The sequence below is a fragment of the Amia ocellicauda genome, unplaced genomic scaffold (genome assembly GCF_036373705.1).
Source record: "Amia ocellicauda isolate fAmiCal2 unplaced genomic scaffold, fAmiCal2.hap1 HAP1_SCAFFOLD_217, whole genome shotgun sequence".
NCBI lineage: Eukaryota > Metazoa > Chordata > Actinopteri > Amiiformes > Amiidae > Amia > Amia ocellicauda.
In genome coordinates, this window is record NW_027102780.1 from 49219 (window position 1) to 72577 (window position 23359).

The window sequence follows — 23359 nt, forward strand, 5'->3', positions numbered from 1 at the left end:
CAACAACAGTATAAAGATAAAAAGGAATTCACCACATGTCCCTTTAATCAATTGCCTTGCAGTTCCACTGTGTAGCGTTATGTTGGGTGTATTTTGATAAGAGCATTTGGGCTCTGAGCTGAAGCACTGATCTAAAGAAGACCTCTCCACCCCCAAAGTTATCAGATTTCCTTTGCTCATCAGCTTGGAACTGGTTTGCATCAAAGTGACAGTTTTGGGGTGGATGGCACCGAGAAGAGGCCAAATAGGTTGAATCCTGCTATGAGATGTCTGGAGAAAGGGGCCTGTAGGTGATAAAAACTCTTTGAAGTGGACGAGAGCCGAAATCCCGACATAGAGCTACGAACCCGGGCCAACCGGCACTTCCAAAAGATGGCATGGATTGACATCAGTCATAAATCAAGCCCCCCTCCATTAGGACACTGGGGGCTGAAACCGAAATCCAATCTCAAGAACTCAAGAACCAATCACCTATTGATCTGACAGACTATAAGGAACAGTGCACAGTCTCTCTCTCTCTCTCTCTCTCTCTCTCTCTTTCTCTCTCACCTGAACCAGTAACTCGCTGCCACAGCTCAACCTGTAGCTCTGTTGCCCGAACCGGAACCAGAAACCAACCAAGTCTTTGCCGGCAACAGAAGAGTTAAACTGGGAGAAGGAGATTGAGCCGTACGAAGAATTCTATTAAAGGACTTTATTAAATAAAGAACTTTACAGACTGCGCATGCCCGCCTGTGCCCACCTGATCAGTGGAGTTTTACAGCTGGACAATTGAGTAAGTCGAATGTATATGAAAGTGTTCAGTCATTTAAATAGCTATTTGAGTCTTAAGAAACTTGACCCTTGGAACGAACAGGGCCCTGCTTTCCTCAAAGACTTTGTCTTCAAGTAACTACGGTGGAACCCTGCTTACAAAGAAGATTTTGTGCACAACCTTGGAGCCTTCAAACCAGTGGAAAATCTGTTTGGAAAAGACTCTAATTTCGCGAAACCCCAATTTCCAGGTGCATCGACTGAGTGGAAGTTCTTGGACAAAGCCGAACCGCACTGCCTTTGTTCCAAACCACACGGACCATGTGCCGTGTGCTGTGATCTGAGCCCGAAGACAGAGAGGCCTCTCTGCGACGAAGTTCAGATAAGTTTAACAGTTTGGAGTTCATGATTCATGACATTTGAGAAATCAATTAGAAATGTTATTCTGTGATTCAAAACTCTAGAATGTGTAATATCATTTAGTTTTCTTAAATATAAATGTGTGTTGCATTAAACTGTTTTGTTGATAATTTTAGAAATAAAATCTGTCAACCCCGAGAAATATCTTCTCATTCCTGTTTAACTGTTTAGTCTGAAATTGACACAAGTCAATAGACGTTAGATTATTGGTGGCCCTGCCTATCCTTGATCATTGAATAATAATCAGTTAAGGGAAATTGTGGTAACAAGTAACGATAGGATCTTTCTCGGCACCTAAACGTAAATGAGACTGATATATATATAACGAGAAGTTACCTGACATAAATACTAACCTGCGTAGTTATTTAATGTCTGACTAACAATACTAACGAGAGACTCACCTTCGTCTTACTAACCGGTATTGTAGTTAATGTGTTTATAACCTTTTTTGTTTAACGATTTGTGTGTTATCATATGCGATCCCATGGTCTTTGATTTGGTCACGGAAGTGATTTGTCTTTGATTTGTTGATCTAGAGTTGAATTTTAATTAGCTTTTCCCTTTTGTATAATTAGTGTAGTGCTACATTTAGTCTTTGTTTTTGAATAAATTTAACAATTTATATCTTTGGAATTGGTGTCTGTGTCCAATTATTACAGAAATTGAGTTCTACAAGATTCCAGGATTCGTGATAAGGTGATACTATAAATTCACTTCTTAAATTGAAATTTATAAGTGTACCTTACGATACAACTGATAGCACTGCAACTCAGTGTAGGTGTGCGTTCAGTCCGGCAAACACAACATTTCAGTTATGAAACGCTTTCTACAGGTGATGTATAAATGTAATATTTTCACACATTTGAATAAGTTTGATTTGATACAAGATTTATGAAGTTGACCAAACAAAATGACATAATATTTTTCAGGGGATAAAAATCTCACGACACAATTGGGTAGTCCTCACGGCACACGGGTTGAAAACCACTGAGCCAAGCCACGGTGCTTCTTGGCTTTGCACGGCCACTGAGACTGACAGGGGAAGACGGTGAGAAGCTTCCCTTCGATAGCTCAGTTGGTAGAGCGGAGGACTGTAGGTTTCAGGCAGCGGGCATCCTTAGGTCGCTGGTTCAATTCCGGCTCGAAGGAAGGCGTGATTATGGTTTGACATCGGTTTTGGACGAGCTCCCAAATGTCAAGCCATTGGAATTGCATGAGGACAAGGAGAAAACACCGGAAATTCGGATTTGCTGTGGAGAACTCGCATTGCCCAAACATCTCATATGCATGTGACCCTTTTCACCCTGAGCCCAGTTTTCTAAACCGGCCAGAAAGCGGTCTGGAACAATCATGAAGCCAACACATTGTGAAGCACTTCACTGAAGCCCGGGTAGCTCAGCCGGTAGAGCATCAGACTTTTAATCTGAGGGTCCAGGGTTCGAGTCCCTGTTCGGGCGCCTTGTTGACCGAGGGCCATGATGGTGAAAAGCCTGGATGGCCTTCCAGGTGACAATGAAATATGCAGTTGCGTCTAGGCAAGGTGTCTAGTCCTCTTTGCTTCTTTCGGCAAATATCCAGCCTGGGCAAGTGTTGTCTTCCAGAGGCAAGTCAAGCCAGGAACTCTGAGAGATGTTTTTGCCGTTTACGACGTGTCACTTTAGAACAGCACAACATGCATCTCTACTTGACTTGGCACAATCTGTGAGGGTTGGGCCAACACAACGTGTCCACACATTTGCAGGCGTCTTGAAATACTTGGAATGACCTGTGGCCCCATGCCATGCAGAAGTCCACAGCTATGCGTGTCAGCATGCTCTGCTCCTCATCCCCAATGTGCCACTTGTAAGAACTTTGTAAAAAGCGACAGAGAACATGATCAGCAAAGAAACACAATTCTCCTGAGAACGACAATCATCGTGCCGATCGTAATCTCAGTGCATACCTGGATGCCCAACAAGCCAAGCCAGTGGTTCCCAAGCGTTGTAATGCCACGGCACACTTTGCTGAGACCAAAAACCTTCGCGGCGCACCAACATGAAAAAAAAAAAAACGGATTTACTAGGTATTGTCTCACCTGAATGGCAACAGGCTGCTAAAACTATTATCACACGCACATTGCATGTTAAAGTATGTCAGTAAGGGAGTAATTTAAAGGGCAAATGTGTGAAGTGCAAGGAGTGGCCCTTAGTGGTTAGGTAAAAAAGTACACAGACAAACTAAATAATCCCTTGATACAAATCATTTATTTAGTGCAGACAGACCAAGACCAGCCACAATAAACTATTCGCAGTAAATATAAATTCACAGCAAAATAGGTTCAGTTCACAATATCCTATAACAAGCTGTATTTAACGAAGTAGTTAAACGTTACAAAGGGCATTACAATTGTTGAAAAACAATAGCACACGGATCAAACATGCTATCCCCGCCATTTTATTCGATTTGATTAGACGTTTCGCGACCGAAATGTTTTGTGTGCAGACTGAACGCACACCTGAGCCGAGCACGATCACTATACATATCCACTGTTAATCTAAGCAGTATCATATTGTAACCGTTTCGGTCTGTTATCAACCCTTCCGGATCCAAAACCAGGAGTCAGACACCCTTTTCGGTGGACATGCTGTTGACTTCTCACAAGCACCATCTGCCTTCACAAAGGCAGCGCTAGCAGTGGAAAGAACGAAGAACTGCAGGAGAAACGCCGGTGCTATTTAGAGCCCGATTATTCAACACAGAGGGGGAAAACCAAGGCCAAATGAGACTTAGAGGAACAGGAGACATCCAACAACAGTATAAAGATAAAAAGGAATTCACCACATGTCCCTTTAATCAATTGCCTTGCAGTTCCACTGTGTAGCGTTATGTTGGGTGTATTTTGATAAGAGCATTTGGGCTCTGAGCTGAAGCACTGATCTAAAGAAGACCTCTCCACCCCCAAAGTTATCAGATTTCCTTTGCTCATCAGCTTGGAACTGGTTTGCATCAAAGTGACAGTTTTGGGGAGGATGGCACCGAGAAGAGGCCAAATAGGTTGAATCCTGCTATGAGATGTCTGGAGAAAGGGGCCTGTAGGTGATAAAAACTCTTTGAAGTGGACGAGAGCCGAAATCCCGACATAGTGCTACGAACCCGGGCCAACCGGCATTTCCAAAAGATGGCATGGATTGACATCAGTCATAAATCAAGCCCCCCTCCATTAGGACACTGGGGGCTGAAACCGAAATCCAATCTCAAGAACTCAAGAACCAATCACCTATTGATCTGACAGACTATAAGGAACAGTGCACAGTCTCTCTCTCTCTCTCTCTCTCTCTTTCTCTCTCTCTCTCTTTCTCTCTCACCTGAACCAGTAACTCGCTGCCACAGCTCAACCTGTAGCTCTGTTGCCCGAACCAGAACCAGAAACCAACCAAGTCTTTGCCGGCAACAGAAGAGTTAAACTGGGAGAAGGAGATTGAGCCGTACGAAGAATTCTTTTAAAGGACTTTATTAAATAAAGAACTTTACAGACTGCGCATGCCCGCCTGTGCCCACCTGATCAGTGGAGTTTTACAGCTGGACAATTGAGTAAGTCGAATGTATATGAAAGTGTTCAGTCATTTAAATAGCTATTTGAGTCTTAAGAAACTTGACCCTTGGAACGAACAGGGCCCTGCTTTCCTCAAAGACTTTGTCTTCAAGTAACTACGGTGGAACCCTGCTTACAAAGAAGATTTTGTGCACAACCTTGGAGCCTTCAAACCAGTGGAAAATCTGTTTGGAAAAGACTCTAATTTCGCGAAACCCCAATTTCCAGGTGCATCGACTGAGTGGAAGTTCTTGGACAAAGCCGAACCGCACTGCCTTTGTTCCAAACCACACGGACCATGTGCCGTGTGCTGTGATCTGAGCCCGAAGACAGAGAGGCCTCTCTGCGACGAAGTTCAGATAAGTTTAACAGTTTGGAGTTCATGATTCATGACATTTGAGAAATCAATTCGAAATGTTATTCTGTGATTCAAAACTCTAGAATGTGTAATATCATTTAGTTTTCTTAAATATAAATGTGTGTTGCATTAAACTGTTTTGTTGATAATTTTAGAAATAAAATCTGTCAACCCTGAGAAATATCTTCTCATTCCTGTTTAACTGTTTAGTCTGAAATTGACTCAAGTCAATAGACGTTAGATTATTGGTGGCCCTGCCTATCCTTGATCATTGAATAATAATCAGTTAAGGGAAATTGTGGTAACAAGTAACGATAGGATCTTTCTCGGCACCTAAACGTAAATGAGACTGATATATATATAACGAGAAGTTACCTGACATAAATACTAACCTGCGTAGTTATTTAATGTCTGACTAACAATACTAACGAGAGACTCACCTTCGTCTTACTAACCGGTATTGTAGTTAATGTGTTTATAACCTTTTTTGTTTAACGATTTGTGTGTTAGAGCATCAGACTTTTAATCTGAGGGTCCAGGGTTCGAGTCCCTGTTCGGGCGCCTTGTTGACCGAGGGCCATGGTGGTGAAAAGCCTGGATGGCCTTCCAGGTGACAATGAAATATGCAGTTGCGTCTAGGCAAGGTGTCTAGTCCTCTTTGCTTCTTTCGGCAAATATCCAGCCTGGGCAAGTGTTGTCTTCCAGAGGCAAGTCAAGCCAGGAACTCTGAGAGATGTTTTTGCCGTTGACGACGTGTCACTTTAGAACAGCACAACATGCATCTCTACTTGACTTGGCACAATCTGTGAGGGTTGGGCCAACACAACGTGTCCACACATTTGCAGGCGTCTTGAAATACTTGGAATGACCTGTGGCCCCATGCCATGCAGAAGTCCACAGCTATGCGTGTCAGCATGCTCTGCTCCTCATCCCCAATGTGCCACTTGTAAGAACTTTGTAAAAAGCGACAGAGAACATGATCAGCAAAGAAACACAATTCTCCTGAGAACGACAATCATCGTGCCGATCGTAATCTCAGTGCATACCTGGATGCCCAACAAGCCAAGCCAGTGGTTCCCAAGCGTTGTAATGCCACGGCACACTTTGCTGAGACCAAAAACCTTCGCGGCGCACCAACATGAAAAAAAAAAAAAAGGATTTACTAGGTATTGTCTCACCTGAATGGCAACAGGCTGCTAAAACTATTATCACACGCACATTGCATGTTAAAGTATGTCAGTAAGGGAGTAATTAAAAGGGCAAATGTGTGAAGTGCAAGGAGTGGCCCTTAGTGGTTAGGTAAAAAAGTACACAGACAAACTAAATAATCCCTTGATACAAATCATTTATTTAGTGCAGACAGACCAAGACCAGCCACAATAAACTATTCGCAGTAAATATAAATTCACAGCAAAATAGGTTCAGTTCACAATATCCTATAACAAGCTGCACAAAGGCAGCGCTAGCAGTGGAAAGAACGAAGAACTGCAGGAGAAACGCCGGGGCTATTTAGAGCCCGATTATTCAACACAGAGGGGGAAAACCAAGGCCAAATGAGACTTAGAGGAACAGGAGACATCCAACAACAGTATAAAGATAAAAAGGAATTCACCACATGTCCCTTTAATCAATTGCCTTGCAGTTCCACTGTGTAGCGTTATGTTGGGTGTATTTTGATAAGAGCATTTGGGCTCTGAGCTGAAGCACTGATCTAAAGAAGACCTCTCCACCCCCAAAGTTATCAGATTTCCTTTGCTCATCAGCTTGGAACTGGTTTGCATCAAAGTGACAGTTTTGGGGAGGATGGCACCGAGAAGAGGCCAAATAGGTTGAATCCTGCTATGAGATGTCTGGAGAAAGGGGCCTGTAGGTGATAAAAACTCTTTGAAGTGGACGAGAGCCGAAATCCCGACATAGAGCTACGAACCCGGGCCAACCGGCATTTCCAAAAGATGGCATGGATTGACATCAGTCATAAATCAAGCCCCCCTCCATTAGGACACTGGGGGCTGAAACCGAAATCCAATCTCAAGAACTCAAGAACCAATCACCTATTGATCTGACAGACTATAAGGAACAGTGCACAGTCTCTCTCTCTCTCTCTCTCTCTCTCTCTCTATCTCTCTCTCTCTCTTTCTCTCTCACCTGAACCAGTAACTCGCTGCCACAGCTCAACCTGTAGCTCTGTTGCCCGAACCGGAACCAGAAACCAACCAAGTCTTTGCCGGCAACAGAAGAGTTAAACTGGGAGAAGGAGATTGAGCCGTACGAAGAATTCTTTTAAAGGACTTTATTAAATAAAGAACTTTACAGACTGCGCATGCCCGCCTGTGCCCACCTGATCAGTGGAGTTTTACAGCTGGACAATTGAGTAAGTCGAATGTATATGAAAGTGTTCAGTCATTTAAATAGCTATTTGAGTCTTAAGAAACTTGACCCTTGGAACGAACAGGGCCCTGCTTTCCTCAAAGACTTTGTCTTCAAGTAACTACGGTGGAACCCTGCTTACAAAGAAGATTTTGTGCACAACCTTGGAGCCTTCAAACCAGTGGAAAATCTGTTAGGAAAAGACTCTAATTTCGCGAAACCCCAACTTCCAGGTGCTTCGACTGAGTGGAAGTTCTTGGACAAAGCCGAACCGCACTGCCTTTGTTCCAAACCACACGGACCATGTGCCGTGTGCTGTGATCTGAGCCCGAAGACAGAGAGGCCTCTCTGCGACGAAGTTCAGATAAGTTTAACAGTTTGGAGTTCATGATTCATGACATTTGAGAAATCAATTAGAAATGTTATTCTGTGATTCAAAACTCTAGAATGTGTAATATCATTTAGTTTTCTTAAATATAAATGTGTGTTGCATTAAACTGTTTTGTTGATAATTTTAGAAATAAAATCTGTCAACCCCGAGAAATATCTTCTCATTCCTGTTTAACTGTTTAGTCTGAAATTGACACAAGTCAATAGACGTTAGATTATTGGTGGCCCTGCCTATCCTTGATCATTGAATAATAATCAGTTAAGGGAAATTGTGGTAACAAGTAACGATAGGATCTTTCTCGGCACCTAAACGTAAATGAGACTGATATATATATAACGAGAAGTTACCTGACATAAATACTAACCTGCGTAGTTATTTAATGTCTGACTAACAATACTAACGAGAGACTCACCTTCGTCTTACTAACCGGTATTGTAGTTAATGTGTTTATAACCTTTTTTGTTAAACGATTTGTGTGCTATCATATGCGATCCCATGGTCTTTGATTTGGTCACGGAAGTGATTTGTCTTTGATTTGTTGATCTAGAGTTGAATTTTAATTAGCTTTTCCCTTTTGTATAATTAGTGTAGTGCTACATTTAGTCTTTGTTTTTGAATAAATTTAACAATTTATATCTTTGGAATTGGTGTCTGTGTCCAATTATTACAGAAATTGAGTTCTACAAGATTCCAGGATTCGTGATAAGGTGATACTATAAATTCACTTCTTAAATTGAAATTTATAAGTGTACCTTACGATACAACTGATAGCACTGCAACTCAGTGTAGGTGTGCGTTCAGTCCGGCAAACACAACAATTCAGTTATGAAACGCTTTCTACAGGTGATGTATAAATGTAATATTTTCACACATTTGAATAAGTTTGATTTGATACAAGATTTATGAAGTTGACCAAACAAAATGACATAATATTTTTCAGGGGATAAAAATCTCACGACACAATTGGGTAGTCCTCACGGCACACGGGTTGAAAACCACTGAGCCAAGCCACGGTGCTTCTTGGCTTTGCACGGCCACTGAGACTGCCAGGGGAAGACGGTGAGAAGCTTCCCTTCGATAGCTCAGTTGGTAGAGCGGAGGACTGTAGGTTTCAGGCAGCGGGCATCCTTAGGTCGCTGGTTCAATTCCGGCTCGAAGGAAGGCGTGATTATGGTTTGACATCGGTTTTGGACGAGCTCCCAAATGTCAAGCCATTGGAATTGCATGAGGACAAGGAGAAAACACCGGAAATTCGGATTTGCTGTGGAGAACTCGCATTGCCCAAACATCTCATATGCATGTGACCCTGAGCCCAGTTTTCTAAACCGGCCAGAAAGCGGTCTGGAACAATCATGAAGCCAACACATTGTGAAGCACTTCACTGAAGCCCGGGTAGCTCAGCCGGTAGAGCATCAGACTTTTAATCTGAGGGTCCAGGGTTCGAGTCCCTGTTCGGGCGCCTTGTTGACCGAGAGCCATGATGGTGAAAAGCCTGGATGGCCTTCCAGGTGACAATGAAATATGCAGTTGCGTCTAGGCAAGGTGTCTAGTCCTCTTTGCTTCTTTCGGCAAATATCCAGCCTGGGCAAGTGTTGTCTTCCAGAGGCAAGTCAAGCCAGGAACTCTGAGAGATGTTTTTGCCGTTGACGACGTGTCACTTTAGAACAGCACAACATGCATCTCTACTTGACTTGGCACAATCTGTGAGGGTTGGGCCAACACAACGTGTCCACACATTTGCAGGCGTCTTGAAATACTTGGAATGACCTGTGGCCCCATGCCATGCAGAAGTCCACAGCTATGCGTGTCAGCATGCTCTGCTCCTCATCCCCAATGTGCCACTTGTAAGAACTTTGTAAAAAGCGACAGAGAACATGATCAGCAAAGAAACACAATTCTCCTGAGAACGACAATCATCGTGCCGATCGTAATCTCAGTGCATACCTGGATGCCCAACAAGCCAAGCCAGTGGTTCCCAAGCGTTGTAATGCCACGGCACACTTTGCTGAGACCAAAAACCTTCGCGGCGCACCAACATGAAAAAAAAAAAAAAGGATTTACTAGGTATTGTCTCACCTGAATGGCAACAGGCTGCTAAAACTATTATCACACGCACATTGCATGTTAAAGTATGTCAGTAAGGGAGTAATTAAAAGGGCAAATGTGTGAAGTGCAAGGAGTGGCCCTTAGTGGTTAGGTAAAAAAGTACACAGACAAACTAAATAATCCCTTGATACAAATCATTTATTTAGTGCAGACAGACCAAGACCAGCCACAATAAACTATTCGCAGTAAATATAAATTCACAGCAAAATAGGTTCAGTTCACAATATCCTATAACAAGCTGCACAAAGGCAGCGCTAGCAGTGGAAAGAACGAAGAACTGCAGGAGAAACGCCGGGGCTATTTAGAGCCCGATTATTCAACACAGAGGGGGAAAACCAGGGCCAAATGAGACTTAGAGGAACAGGAGACATCCAACAACAGTATAAAGATAAAAAGGAATTCACCACATGTCCCTTTAATCAATTGCCTTGCAGTTCCACTGTGTAGCGTTATGTTGGGTGTATTTTGATAAGAGCATTTGGGCTCTGAGCTGAAGCACTGATCTAAAGAAGACCTCTCCACCCCCAAAGTTATCAGATTTCCTTTGCTCATCAGCTTGGAACTGGTTTGCATCAAAGTGACAGTTTTGGGGTGGATGGCACCGAGAAGAGGCCAAATAGGTTGAATCCTGCTATGAGATGTCTGGAGAAAGGGGCCTGTAGGTGATAAAAACTCTTTGAAGTGGACGAGAGCCGAAATCCCGACATAGAGCTACGAACCCGGGCCAACCGGCACTTCCAAAAGATGGCATGGATTGACATCAGTCATAAATCAAGCCCCCCTCCATTAAGACACTGGGGGCTGAAACCGAAATCCAATCTCAAGAACTCAAGAACCAATCACCTATTGATCTGACAGACTATAAGGAACAGTGCACAGTCTCTCTCTCTCTCTCTCTCTCTCTCTCTCTTTCTCTCTCACCTGAACCAGTAACTCGCTGCCACAGCTCAACCTGTAGCTCTGTTGCCCGAACCGGAACCAGAAACCAACCAAGTCTTTGCCGGCAACAGAAGAGTTAAACTGGGAGAAGGAGATTGAGCCGTACGAAGAATTCTATTAAAGGACTTTATTAAATAAAGAACTTTACAGACTGCGCATGCCCGCCTGTGCCCACCTGATCAGTGGAGTTTTACAGCTGGACAATTGAGTAAGTCGAATGTATATGAAAGTGTTCAGTCATTTAAATAGCTATTTGAGTCTTAAGAAACTTGACCCTTGGAACGAACAGGGCCCTGCTTTCCTCAAAGACTTTGTCTTCAAGTAACTACGGTGGAACCCTGCTTACAAAGAAGATTTTGTGCACAACCTTGGAGCCTTCAAACCAGTGGAAAATCTGTTTGGAAAAGACTCTAATTTCGCGAAACCCCAATTTCCAGGTGCATCGACTGAGTGGAAGTTCTTGGACAAAGCCGAACCGCACTGCCTTTGTTCCAAACCACACGGACCATGTGCCGTGTGCTGTGATCTGAGCCCGAAGACAGAGAGGCCTCTCTGCGACGAAGTTCAGATAAGTTTAACAGTTTGGAGTTCATGATTCATGACATTTGAGAAATCAATTCGAAATGTTATTCTGTGATTCAAAACTCTAGAATGTGTAATATCATTTAGTTTTCTTAAATATAAATGTGTGTTGCATTAAACTGTTTTGTTGATAATTTTAGAAATAAAATCTGTCAACCCCGAGAAATATCTTCTCATTCCTGTTTAACTGTTTAGTCTGAAATTGACACAAGTCAATAGATGTTAGATTATTGGTGGCCCTGCCTATCCTTGATCATTGAATAATAATCAGTTAAGGGAAATTGTGGTAACAAGTAACGATAGGATCTTTCTCGGCACCTAAACGTAAATGAGACTGATATATATATAACGAGAAGTTACCTGACATAAATACTAACCTGCGTAGTTATTTAATGTCTGACTAACAATACTAACGAGAGACTCACCTTCGTCTTACTAACCGGTATTGTAGTTAATGTGTTTATAACCTTTTTTGTTTAACGATTTGTGTGTTAGAGCATCAGACTTTTAATCTGAGGGTCCAGGGTTCGAGTCCCTGTTCGGGCGCCTTGTTGACCGAGGGCCATGATGGTGAAAAGCCTGGATGGCCTTCCAGGTGACAATGAAATATGCAGTTGCGTCTAGGCAAGGTGTCTAGTCCTCTTTGCTTCTTTCGGCAAATATCCAGCCTGGGCAAGTGTTGTCTTCCAGAGGCAAGTCAAGCCAGGAACTCTGAGAGATGTTTTTGCTGTTGACGACGTGTCACTTTAGAACAGCACAACATGCATCTCTACTTGACTTGGCACAATCTGTGAGGGTTGGGCCAACACAACGTGTCCACACATTTGCAGGCGTCTTGAAATACTTGGAATGACCTGTGGCCCCATGCCATGCAGAAGTCCACAGCTATGCGTGTCAGCATGCTCTGCTCTTCATCCCCAATGTGCCACTTGTAAGAACTGTGTAAAAAGCGACAGAGAACGTGATCAGCAAAGAAACACAATTCTCCTGAGAACGACAATCATCGTGCCGATCGTAATCTCAGTGCATACCTGGATGCCCAACAAGCCAAGCCAGTGGTTCCCAAGCGTTGTAATGCCACGGCACACTTTGCTGAGACCAAAAACCTTCGCGGCGCACCAACATGAAAAAAAAAAAAAGGATTTACTAGGTATTGTCTCACCTGAATGGCAACAGGCTGCTAAAACTATTATCACACGCACATTGCATGTTAAAGTATGTCAGTAAGGGAGTAATTAAAAGGGCAAATGTGTGATGTGCAAGGAGTGGACCTTAGTGGTTAGGTAAAAAAGTACACAGACAAACTAAATAATCCCTTGATACAAATCATTTATTTAGTGCAGACAGACCAAGACCAGCCACAATAAACTATTCGCAGTAAATATAAATTCACAGCAAAATAGGTTCAGTTCACAATATCCTATAACAAGCTGCACAAAGGCAGCGCTAGCAGTGGAAAGAACGAAGAACTGCAGGAGAAACGCCGGGGCTATTTAGAGCCCGATTATTCAACACAGAGGGGGAAAACCAAGGCCAAATGAGACTTAGAGGAACAGGAGACATCCAACAACAGTATAAAGATAAAAAGGAATTCACCACATGTCCCTTTAATCAATTGCCTTGCAGTTCCACTGTGTAGCGTTATGTTGGGTTTATTTTGATAAGAGCATTCGGGCTCTGAGCTGAAGCACTGATCTAAAGAAGACCTCTCCACCCCCAAAGTTATCAGATTTCCTTTGCTCATCAGCTTGGAACTGGTTTGCATCAAAGTGACAGTTTTGGGGAGGATGGCACCGAGAAGAGGCCAAATAGGTTGAATCCTGCTATGAGATGTCTGGAGAAAGGGGCCTGTAGGTGATAAAAACTCTTTGAAGTGGACGAGAGCCGAAATCCCGACATAGAGCTACGAACCCGGGCCAACCGGCATTTCCAAAAGATGGCATGGATTGACATCAGTCATAAATCAAGCCCCCCTCCATTAGGACACTGGGGGCTGAAACCGAAATCCAATCTCAAGAACTCAAGAACCAATCACCTATTGATCTGACAGACTATAAGGAACAGTGCACAGTCTCTCTCTCTCTCTCTTTCTCTCTCACCTGAACCAGTAACTCGCTGCCACAGCTCAACCTGTAGCTCTGTTGCCCGAACCGGAACCAGAAACCAACCAAGTCTTTGCCGGCAACAGAAGAGTTAAACTGGGAGAAGGAGATTGAGCCGTACGAAGAATTCTATTAAAGGACTTTATTAAATAAAGAACTTTACAGACTGCGCATGCCCGCCTGTGCCCACCTGATCAGTGGAGTTTTACAGCTGGACAATTGAGTAAGTCGAATGTATATGAAAGTGTTCAGTCATTTAAATAGCTATTTGAGTCTTAAGAAACTTGACCCTTGGAACGAACAGGGCCCTGCTTTCCTCAAAGACTTTGTCTTCAAGTAACTACGGTGGAACCCTGCTTACAAAGAAGATTTTGTGCACAACCTTGGAGCCTTCAAACCAGTGGAAAATCTGTTTGGAAAAGACTCTAATTTCGCGAAACCCCAATTTCCAGGTGCATCGACTGAGTGGAAGTTCTCGGACAAAGCCGAACCGCACTGCCTTTGTTCCAAACCACACGGACCATGTGCCGTGTGCTGTGATCTGAGCCCGAAGACAGAGAGGCCTCTCTGCGACGAAGTTCAGATAAGTTTAACAGTTTGGAGTTCATGATTCATGACATTTGAGAAATCAATTAGAAATGTTATTCTGTGATTCAAAACTCTAGAATGTGTAATATCATTTAGTTTTCTTAAATATAAATGTGTGTTGCATTAAACTGTTCTGTTGATAATTTTAGAAATAAAATCTGTCAACCCCGAGAAATATCTTCTCATTCCTGTTTAACTGTTTAGTCTGAAATTGACACAAGTCAATAGACGTTAGATTATTGGTGGCCCTGCCTATCCTTGATCATTGAATAATAATCAGTTAAGGGAAATTGTGGTAACAAGTAATGATAGGATCTTTCTCGGCACCTAAACGTAAATGAGACTGATATATATATAACGAGAAGTTACCTGACATAAATACTAACCTGCGTAGTTATTTAATGTCTGACTAACAATACTAACGAGAGACTCACCTTCGTCTTACTAACCGGTATTGTAGTTAATGTGTTTATAACCTTTTTTGTTTAACGATTTGTGTGTTATCATATGCGATCCCATGGTCTTTGATTTGGTCACGGAAGTGATTTGTCTTTGATTTGTTGATCTAGAGTTGAATTTTAATTAGCTTTTCCCTTTTGTATAATTAGTGTAGTGCTACATTTAGTCTTTGTTTTTGAATAAATTTAACAATTTATATCTTTGGAATTGGTGTCTGTGTCCAATTATTACAGAAATTGAGTTCTACAAGATTCCAGGATTCGTGATAAGGTGATACTATAAATTCACTTCTTAAATTGAAATTTATAAGTGTACCTTACGATACAACTGATAGCACTGCAACTCAGTGTAGGTGTGCGTTCAGTCCGGCAAACACAACATTTCAGTTATGAAACGCTTTCTACAGGTGATGTATAAATGTAATATTTTCACACATTTGAATAAGTTTGATTTGATACAAGATTTATGAAGTTGACCAAACAAAATGACATAATATTTTTCAGGGGATAAAAATCTCACGACACAATTGGGTAGTCCTCACGGCACACGGGTTGAAAACCACTGAGCCAAGCCACGGTGCTTCATGGCTTTGCACGGCCACTGAGACTGCCAGGGGAAGACGGTGAGAAGCTTCCCTTCGATAGCTCAGTTGGTAGAGCGGAGGACTGTAGGTTTCAGACAGCGGGCATCCTTAGGTCGCTGGTTCAATTCCGGCTCGAAGGAAGGCGTGATTATGGTTTGACATCGGTTTTGGACGAGCTCCCAAATGTCAAGCCATTGGAATTGCATGAGGACAAGGAGAAAACACTGGAAATTTGGATTTGCTGTGGAGAACTTGCATTGGCCAAACATCTCATATGCATGTGACCCTTTTCAATATCCAGCCTGGGCAAGTGTTGTCTTCCAGAGGCAAGTCAAGCCAGGAACTCTTAGAGATGTTTTTGCCGTTGACGACGTGTCACTTTAGAACAGCACAACATGCATCTCTACTTGACTTGGCACAATCTGTGAGGGTTGGGCCAACACAACGTGTCCACACATTTGCAGGCGTCTTGAAATACTTGGAATGACCTGTGGCCCCATGCCATGCAGAAGTCCACAGCTATGCATGTCAGCATGCTCTGCCCCTCATCCCCAATGTGCCACTTGTAAGAACTGTGTAAAAAGCGACAGAGAACGTGATCAGCAAAGAAACACAATTCTCCTGAGAACGACAATCATTGTGCCGATCGTAATCTCAGTGCATACCTGGATGCCCAACAAGCCAAGCCAGTGGTTCCCAAGCGTTGTAATGCCACGGCACACTTTGCTGAGACCAAAAACCTTCGCGGCGCACCAACATGAAAAAATAAATAAAAGGATTTACTAGTTATTGTCTCACCTGAATGGCAACAGGCTGCTAAAACTATTATCACACGCACATTGCATGTTAATGTATGTCAGTAAGGGAGTAATTAAAAGGGCAAATGTGTGAAGTGCAAGGAGTGGCCCTTAGTGGTTAGGTAAAATAGTACACAGACAAACTAAATAATCCCTTGATACAAATCATTTATTTAGTGCAGACAGACCAAGACCAGCCACAATAAACTATTCGCAGTAAATATAAATTCACAGCAAAATAGGTTCAGTTCACAATATCCTATAACAAGCTGTATTTAACGAAGTGGTTAAACGTTACAAAGGGCATTACAATTGTTGAAAAACAATAGCACACGGATCAAACATGCTATCCCCGCCGTTTTATTCGATTTGATTAGACGTTTCGCGACCGAAATGTTTTGTGTGCAGACTGAATGCACACCTGAGCCGAGCACGATCACAATACATATCCACAGTTAATCTAAGCAGTATCATATTGTAACCGTTTCGGTCTGTTATCAACCCTTCCGGATCCAAAACCAGGAGTCAGACACCCTTTTCGGTGGACACGCTGTTGACTTCTCACAAGCACCATCTGCCTTCACAAAGGCAGCGCTAGCAGTGGAAAGAACGAAGAACTGCAGGAGAAACGCCGGGGCTATTTAGAGCCCGATTATTCAACACAGAGGGGGGAAACCAAAGCCAAATGAGACAAAGTGACAGTTTTGGGGAGGATGGCACCGAGAAGAGGCCAAATAGGTTGAATCCTGCTATGAGATGTCTGGAGAAAGGGGCCTGTAGGTGATAAAAACTCTTTGAAGTGGACGAGAGCCGAAATCCCGACATAGAGCTATGAACCCGGGCCAACCGGCATTTCCAAAAGATGGCATGGATTGACATCAGTCATAAATCAAGCCCCCCTCCATTAGGACACTGGGGGCTGAAACCGAAATCCAATCTCAAGAACTCAAGAACCAATCACCTATTGATCTGACAGACTATAAGGAACAGTGCACAGTCTCTCTCTCTCTCTCTCTCTCTCTCTCTCTCTTTCTCTCTCACCTGAACCAGTAACTCGCTGCCACAGCTCAACCTGTAGCTCTGTTGCCCGAACCGGAACCAGAAACCAACCAAGTCTTTGCCAGCAACAGAAGAGTTAAACTGGGAGAAGGAGATTGAGCCGTACGAAGAATTCTTTTAAAGGACTTTATTAAATAAAGAACTTTACAGACTGCGCATGCCCGCCTGTGCCCACCTGATCAGTGGAGTTTTACAGCTGGACAATTGAGTAAGTCGAATGTATATGAAAGTGTTCAGTCATTTAAATAGCTATTTGAGTCTTAAGAAACTTGACCCTTGGAACGAACAGGGCCCTGCTTTCCTCAAAGACTTTGTCTTCAAGTAACTACGGTGGAACCCTGCTTACAAAGAAGATTTTGTGCACAACCTTGGAGCCTTCAAACCAGTGGAAAATCTGTTTGGAAAAGACTCTAATTTCGCGAAACCCCAACTTCCAGGTGCATCGACTGAGTGGAAGTTCTTGGACAAAGCCGAACCGCACTGCCTTTGTTCCAAACCACACGGACCATGTGCCGTGTGCTGTGATCTGAGCCCGAAGACAGAGAGGCCTCTCTGCGACGAAGTTCAGATAAGTTTAACAGTTTGGAGTTCATGATTCATGACATTTGAGAAATCAATTAGAAATGTTATTCTGTGATTCATAACTCTTGAATGTGTAATATCATTTAGTTTTCTTAAATATAAATGTGTGTTGCATTAAACTGTTTTGTTGATAATTTTAGAAATAAAATCTGTCAACCCCGAGAAATATCTTCTCATTCCTGTTTAACTGTTTAGTCTGAAATTGACACAAGTCAATAGACGTTAGATTATTGGTGGCCCTGCCTATCCTTGATCATTGAATAATAATCAGTTAAGGGAAATTGTGGTAACAAGTAATGATAGGATCTCTCTCGGCACCTAAACGTAAATGAGACTGATATATATATCACGAGAAGTTACCTGACATAAATACTAACCTGCGTAGTTATTTAATGTCTGACTAACAATACTAACGAGAGACTCACCTTCGTCTTACTAACCGGTATTGTAGTTAATGTGTTTATAACCTTTTTTGTTTAACGATTTGTGTGTTATCATATGCGATCCCATGGTCTTTGATTTGGTCACGGAAGTGATTTGTCTTTGATTTGTTGATCTAGAGTTGAATTTTAATTAGCTTTTCCCTTTTGTATAATTAGTGTAGTGCTACATTTAGTCTTTGGTTTTGAATAAATTTAACAATTTATATCTTTGGAATTGGTGTCTGTGTCCAATTATTACAGAAATTGAGTTCTACAAGATTCCAGGATTCGTGATAAGGTGATACTATAAATTCACTTCTTAAATTGAAATTTATAAGTGTACCTTACGATACAACTGATAGCACTGCAACTCAGTGTAGGTGTGCGTTCAGTCCGGCAAACACAACATTTCAGTTATGAAACGCTTTCTACAGGTGATGTATAAATGTAATATTTTCACACATTTGAATAAGTTTGATTTGATACAAGATTTATGAAGTTGACCAAACAAAATGACATAATATTTTTCAGGGGATAAAAATCTCACGACACAATTGGGTAGTACTCACGGTACACGGGTTGAAAACCACTGAGCCAAGCCACGGTGCTTCTTGGCTTTGCACGGCCACAGAGACTTCCAGAGGAAGACGGTGAGAAGCTTCCCTTTGATAGCTCAGTTGGTAGAGTGGAGGACTGTAGGTTTCAGGCAGCGGGCTTCCTTAGGTCGCTGGTTCAATTCCGGCTCGAAGAAAGGCGTGATTATGGTTTGACATCGGTTTTGGACGAGCTCCCAAATGTCAAGCCATTGGAATTGCATGAGGACAAGGAAAAAACCCCGGAAATTCGGATTTGTTGTGGAGAACTCGCATTGCCCACACATCTCATATGCATGTGACCCTTTTCACCCTGAGCCCAGTTTTCTAAACCGTCCAGAAAGCGGTCTGGAAATATCATGAAGCCAACACATTGTGAAGCACCTCACTGAAGCCCGGGTAGTTCAGCCGGTAGAGCATCAGACTTTTAATCCGAGGGTCCAGGGTTCAAGTCCCTGTTTGGGTGCCTTGTTGACCGAGGGCCATGATGGTAAAATGACAATGAAATCTGCAGTTGCGTCTAGGCGAGGTGTCTAGTCCTCTTTGCTTCTTTCGGCAAATATCCAGCCTGTTGTCTTCCAGAGGCAAGTCAAGCCAGGAACTCTGAGAGGTGTTTTTGCCGTTGACGACGTGTCACTTTAGAACAGCACAACATGCATCTCTACTTGACTTGGCACAATCTGTGAGGGTTGGGCCAACACAACGTGTCCACACATTTGCAGTCGTCTTGAAATACTTGGAATGACCTGTGGCCCCATGCCATGCAGAAGTCCACAGCTATGCGTGTCAGCATGCTCTGCTCCTCATCCCCAATGTGCCACTTGTAAGAACTGTGTAAAAAGCGACAGAGAACGTGATCAGCAAAGAAACACAATTCTCCTGAGAACGACAATCATCGTGCCGATCGTAATCTCAGTGCATACCTGGATGCCCAACAAGCCAAGCCAGTGGTTCCCAAGCGTTGTAATGCCACGGCACACTTTGCTGAGACCAAAAACCTTCGCGGCGCACCAACATGAAAAAATAAATAAAAGGATTTACTAGTTATTGTCTCACCTGAATGGCAACAGGCTGCTAAAACTATTATCACACGCACATTGCATGTTAATGTATGTCAGTAAGGGAGTAATTAAAAGGGCAAATGTGTGAAGTGCAAGGAGTGGCCTTTAGTGGTTAGGTAAAAAAGTACACAGACAAACTAAATAATCCCTTGATACAAATCATTTATTTAGTGCAGACAGACCAAGACCAGCCACAATAAACTATTCGCAGTAAATATAAATTCACAGCAAAATAGGTTCAGTTCAAAATATCCTATAACAAGCTGTATGTAACGAAGTGGTTAAACGTTACAAAGGGCATTACAATTGTTGAAAAACAATAGCACACGGATCAAACATGCTATCCCCGCCATTTTATTCGATTTGATTAGACGTTTCGCGACCGAAATGTTTTGTGTGCGGACTGAACGCACACCTGAGCCGAGCACGATCACAATACATATTCACAATTAATCTAAGCAGTATCATATTGTAACCGTTTCGGTCTGTTATCAACCCTTCCGGATCCAAAACCAGGAGTCAGACACCCTTTTCGGTGGACACGCTGTTGACTTCTCACAAGCACCATCCGCCTTCACAGAGGCAGCGCTAGCAGTGGAAAGAACAAAAACGGAGGGAAAATTCGCTTGCGCCGAACGGGGTCGAGAGATCCGCTGTGACGCAGGAGTGCGAGAGGACTCGACACCACCGAGCACGGGCGCGAGAGGGAGAGATACCCACGGTGTGAGAAACCGCCCGCGACGCAAGCACCAGATGCCCGCAAGGACAATGGGAACCGGCGCGCTACCGAGAAACTGACCAAGATATGGAACGCTTCACGAATTTGCGTGTCATCCTTGCACAGGGGCCATGCAAATCTTCTCTGTATCGTTCCAGTTTTATTATACGTATTGCCGTCGCGAACACAAGGGCTGGGTTAGAGAGCACCCGCCTTTGTACCCAGGTGGGCCGGGGGAGCGAGGCGACTCGCTGTTTGGGGCCGGGAAGCCTGTCCCACTCCCTGCTCGTTGGCGGTGAGGCCGGGGGCCTTCCCTGGAGAGACTCTAGCGCCTCTCTTTCACCAAACGTCCGTACCACCATGGCAGACAGGGACACTTCACCCCATCCCCATGCCGGGCAGAGGCATGCTGGGGGAATGTGCAAATCCGGAGAGGTAATCAATCAACCGTAATCCCAAGTGTCATTGGAAAACGGAGCAGAAATCCACTACAATCCCCGATACGCCGAAGTAGTGGGCAGAGATGCTTCCCCCCTGCCAGACGGGGTGCGTCCAGGACGGTGTAGCCGCAAGCCGAGAGGCCTGGCTGCATGATGTCTCTTTAAGGCAGACGGGTGTTGACGGAACTTCCAGCAAATAAAAAAAGAAAAATGGAGGGAAAAATATCAGTTCAGCAAAGGGTGTTGAAAGTAGCCGGGTACGTGTACATTTCTTCAATTATATCTCCTCCAGACAGAAAGAGAGAATTAAGAGCTACAATGAAGTTACCCAGGAGACATAAAAAGCTTGCAGCACCTGGTATTTCCAGGAGGTCACCCATCCAAGTACTGACCAGGCCCTGCCCCGTTTAGCTTCCGAGATCTGACAAGATCGGTAGCGTTCAGGACGGTGAGGCCGCAAGCCGAGACGCCTGGCTGCATGATGTCTCTTAAAGGCTGGCGGGTATTGACGGAACTTCCAGCAAAAAAAAAAAAAAAAAAAAGAAAAATGGATGGAAAAATATCAGTGCAGCAAAGGGTGTTGAAAGAAGCCGGGTACGTGTACAATTCTTCAATTATATCTCCTCCAGACAGAAAGAGAGAATTAAGAGCTACAATGAAGTTACCCAGGAGACGTAAAAAGCTTGCAGTACCTGGTATTTCCAGGAGGTCTCCCATGCAAGTACTGATCAGGCCCTGCCCCGTTTAGCTTCCGAGATCTGATGAGATCGGGCGTGTTCAGGACGGTGAGGCCGCAAGCCAAGAGGCCAGGCTGCATGATGTCTCTTAATGGCTGGCGGGTATTGACGTAACTTCCAGCAAAAAAAAAAAAAAAATGAAAAATGGAGGGAAAAATATCAGTGCAGCAAAGGGTGTTGACAGTAGCCGGGTACGTGTACAATTCTTCAATTATATCTCCTCCTGACAGAAAGAGAGAATTAAGAACTACGATGAAGTAACCCAGGAGACGTAAAAAGTTTGCAGTACCTGGTATTTCCAGGAGGTCACCCATCCAAATACTGACCAGGCCCTGCCACGATTTGCTTCCAAGATCTCACAAGATTGGGCGCGTTCAGGACAGTGTGGCCGCAAGCAAAGAGGCCTGGCTGCATGATGTCTCTTAAAGGCTGGCGGGTATTGACGGAACTTCCAGCAAAAAAAAATAAAAATAAAGAAAAATGGAGGGAAAAATATCAGTGCAGCAAAGGCTGTTGATAGTAGCCGGGTACGTGTACAATTCCTAAATTATAACACCTCCAGACAGAAAGAGAGTATTAAGAGCTACGATGAAGTTTCCCAGGAGACGTAAAAAGCTGGCAGCACCTGGTATTTCCAGGAGATCACCCATCAAAGTACTGACCAGGCCCTGCCCCGTTTAGCTTCCGAGATCTGTCGAGATCGGGCGCGTTCAGGACGGTGTGGACGCAAGCCAAGAGGGCTGGCTGCATGATATCTCTTAAAGGCTGGCGGGTATTGATGGAACTTCCAACAAAAAAAAAAAAAGAAAAATGAAGGGAAAAATACCAGTGCAGCAAAGGGTGTTGAAAGAAGCCGGGTATGTGAATAATACTTCAATTATATCTCCTTCAGACAGAAAGAGAGTATTAAGAGCTACGATGAAGTTACCCAGGAGACGTAAAAGCTTGCAGCACCAGGTATTTCCAGGAGGTCTCACATTCAAGTACTGACCAGGTCCTGCCCCGTTTAGCTTCCGAGATCTGACGAGATCGGTCGCGTTCAGGATGGTGTGGCCGCAAGCCAAGATGCCTGGCTGCATGATGTCTCTTAAAGGCTGGCGGGTATTGACGGAACTTCCAGCAAAAAAAAAAAGAAAAATAGAGGGAAAAATACCAGTGCAGCAAAGGGTGTTGAAAGTAGCCGGGTACGTGTACAATTCTTCAATTATATCTTCTCCAGACAGAAAGAGAGTATTAAGAGCTACGATGAAGTTCCCCAGGAGACGTAAAAAGCTGGCAGCACCTGGTATTTCCTGGAGATCTCCCATCCAAGTACTGACCAGGTCCTGCCCCGTTTAGTTTCCGAGATCTGACGAGATCGGGCGCGTTCAGGACTGTGTGTCCGCAAGCCGAGAGGCCTGGTTGCATGATGTCTCTTAAAGGCTGGCGGATATTGACGGAACTTCCAGAAAAAAGAAAAAAGAAAAAGAAAAATGGAGGAAAAAATATCAGTGCAGCAAAGGGTGTTGAAAGTAGCCGGGTACGTGTACATTTCATCAATTATATCTCCTCCAGACAGAATGAGAGTATTAAGATCTACGATGAAGTTACCCAGGAGACGTAAAAAGCTTGCAGTACCTGGTATTTCCAGGAGGTCTCCCATCCAAGTACTGATCAGGCGCTGCTCCATTTAGCTTCCGAGATCTGATGAAATCGGGCGCGTTCAGAACGGTGTGGCCGCAAGCCAAGAGG

At 43.6% G+C, this 23359-nt stretch overlaps 8 non-coding genes and 7 pseudogenes across 8 annotated transcripts; 7 read left to right on the forward strand and 8 right to left on the reverse strand.

Moving 5' to 3' along the window:
• The first annotated feature begins 2233 nt into the window (after positions 1–2233).
• trnay-gua (transfer RNA tyrosine (anticodon GUA)) lies at positions 2234–2322 on the forward strand. Its single transcript is given in 2 exon segments — positions 2234–2270; positions 2287–2322. It is a non-coding gene; the product is annotated as a tRNA-Tyr (tRNA).
• A 235-nt stretch (positions 2323–2557) lies between these two features.
• Positions 2558–2630, forward strand: trnak-uuu (transfer RNA lysine (anticodon UUU)). Its single transcript has one exon. It is a non-coding gene; the product is annotated as a tRNA-Lys (tRNA).
• Positions 2631–8931: 6301 nt separating this feature from the next.
• Positions 8932–9020, forward strand: trnay-gua (transfer RNA tyrosine (anticodon GUA)). Its single transcript is given in 2 exon segments — positions 8932–8968; positions 8985–9020. It is a non-coding gene; the product is annotated as a tRNA-Tyr (tRNA).
• Positions 9021–9246: 226 nt separating this feature from the next.
• trnak-uuu (transfer RNA lysine (anticodon UUU)) lies at positions 9247–9319 on the forward strand. Its single transcript has one exon. It is a non-coding gene; the product is annotated as a tRNA-Lys (tRNA).
• A 5951-nt stretch (positions 9320–15270) lies between these two features.
• trnay-gua (transfer RNA tyrosine (anticodon GUA)) lies at positions 15271–15359 on the forward strand. Its single transcript is given in 2 exon segments — positions 15271–15307; positions 15324–15359. It is a non-coding gene; the product is annotated as a tRNA-Tyr (tRNA).
• A 3382-nt stretch (positions 15360–18741) lies between these two features.
• trnay-gua (transfer RNA tyrosine (anticodon GUA)) lies at positions 18742–18830 on the forward strand. The gene is given in 2 exon segments: positions 18742–18778; positions 18795–18830. It is a non-coding gene; the product is annotated as a tRNA-Tyr (tRNA).
• A 235-nt stretch (positions 18831–19065) lies between these two features.
• Positions 19066–19138, forward strand: trnak-uuu (transfer RNA lysine (anticodon UUU)). The gene has a single exon. It is a non-coding gene; the product is annotated as a tRNA-Lys (tRNA).
• Positions 19139–20532: 1394 nt separating this feature from the next.
• LOC136725658 (U6 spliceosomal RNA) lies at positions 20533–20639 on the reverse strand. The gene has a single exon (XR_010807660.1). It is a non-coding gene; the product is annotated as a U6 spliceosomal RNA (small nuclear RNA).
• A 595-nt stretch (positions 20640–21234) lies between these two features.
• Positions 21235–21353, reverse strand: LOC136725660 (uncharacterized; annotated as a pseudogene).
• Positions 21354–21571: 218 nt separating this feature from the next.
• On the reverse strand, positions 21572–21690 carry LOC136725655 (uncharacterized; annotated as a pseudogene).
• Positions 21691–21905: 215 nt separating this feature from the next.
• LOC136725656 (uncharacterized) lies at positions 21906–22024 on the reverse strand (annotated as a pseudogene).
• Positions 22025–22241: 217 nt separating this feature from the next.
• Positions 22242–22360, reverse strand: LOC136725662 (uncharacterized; annotated as a pseudogene).
• Positions 22361–22570: 210 nt separating this feature from the next.
• Positions 22571–22689, reverse strand: LOC136725661 (uncharacterized; annotated as a pseudogene).
• A 209-nt stretch (positions 22690–22898) lies between these two features.
• Positions 22899–23017, reverse strand: LOC136725657 (uncharacterized; annotated as a pseudogene).
• A 216-nt stretch (positions 23018–23233) lies between these two features.
• LOC136725663 (uncharacterized) lies at positions 23234–23352 on the reverse strand (annotated as a pseudogene).
• Between the last annotated feature and the right edge of the window lie 7 nt (positions 23353–23359).